Genomic DNA, 1,674 nt, shown 5'->3' on the forward strand with positions numbered 1-1,674 from the left:
TAATAATACAAAGTCTACTGTGAAAATCGTCAAAATCTATGCTGTATAAGCTTTATCTCCTATAGCACTGATTGTTCAGATACCAGTTTTTGCGATATATCTCCTTTATGTAGGAAACTAAACCCAATAAATTGTGTTACCGGTTTACATACCGATCACATAGCAGTGAAAATCACTTAGATTGGTGCCATATAAAGTATATCTTCCATACCTCTGATTGTTTAGATGCGATTTTTTATATAAGTATGTAACTCCTCTATCGATGTATCAAAATCAGTAATCTGTCAAACTAAAATTTGCAGATGTTCATGAAAGGTATGAAGCCTTCGGCATAGCCGAAGACAGCGCTGCTCACTTGTTTCCTTTCAAATACATTTTTTTCAATTATAAAAATATTCAAAACTTAGTTATCCACGATAATTTTACAGAAGAGGCTAATGAACTGAGTGATAAACTTGACTTAAGAAGCATATTAAAAGACTGTCAAAAATGTTTAATCACCCTGATCGAAGAACTTTTGAAACGATTACCTAGTCAATTAAATACCTTTGAAAAAAGCTTTGATTTTGTCACTAGACAAGTGTGTGAATCACAAGAAGACGAGTTTCAGGGACCTGCCAATTCACTATTTGACTTTGAAGGAAAGAAAAGCAGCGGGAACTGAATATTTAAATCTTTTAAATTTCCTATGGAATTACTTTTATCAGAACCATTCCATCCAACTCTAAAGAATTTTGGATAATTGCTTACGGAGTGAAAACCGCAGCAGGCAATCAAATGTTTGGAAATATAAGTGAATTAATATTATCATCCTTGCTGTACTCATATGCTTTGTTGAGCGTGTTTTTTCCGCGAATTCATCAAAAACTAACTAGGATGAGGTTGGAAAGCCTTAATTCAATAGTTCGAATAAAGTGTTATATGAAGGCTAATAGTTTTTGCTGCAAAAAGTTTCCAATATCAAACAGTATGTTATGAAGGTTGAATAGCTCGATATGTGACAACAACATAAATGAAAATCATTCAGACACTATAGGTGATTTTGAAGAAATTGTGGAAATAGCTGATCTCGCCTTATTATAGGTTTTTATTTAATTATTAGCGCCGAGTTCTTAAAAGCGGATTGTGCGATTAATCAATTAATATGAGTTATGTTAAATTTAATAATTGCGCAGTCCTATTGAAAAATGTGTTAATACAAAAATTTTTAAAAAGTATGCCTATATTTAAAGAAATTTTTTTTGTACATCACTATTATATAAGTGATTTGTGTTATTTATTACTACCCTCTGAAGGTATTATATTCGTTTTTGGGTTTAAAAACTATATTATAACAAGATCTCATTTTTAGAATAAAAGATTTGTTAAATCGATTTCATGAATTTTATTTAAAAAAAATTGGCGATTTTTGTTTCAGAAATTGCGCTTTTTTTAAACAATCTGGACACCCTGGTTGCCGAAGACATGATATTATATTTCAAAAACAATTGAACGACATTTGCTTGTTTGAAATGAAGCATTAATATGTACATACTTACATACATACGTACGTATGCACACTCCTCACAACTAACCTGCCAACACGCTCTTGGCACCAGCAGTGAGTAAAGCAATTGAATGGTAGACCCGCTATAAATACATACATACATACGAGACGATAAATTACCCTTTACT

Source organism: Rhagoletis pomonella, unplaced genomic scaffold, assembly GCF_013731165.1.
Source record: "Rhagoletis pomonella isolate Grant_MI unplaced genomic scaffold, Rhpom_1.0 Rhpom_scaffold_00006, whole genome shotgun sequence".
In the NCBI taxonomy this organism is placed as follows: Eukaryota; Metazoa; Arthropoda; class Insecta; order Diptera; family Tephritidae; genus Rhagoletis; species Rhagoletis pomonella.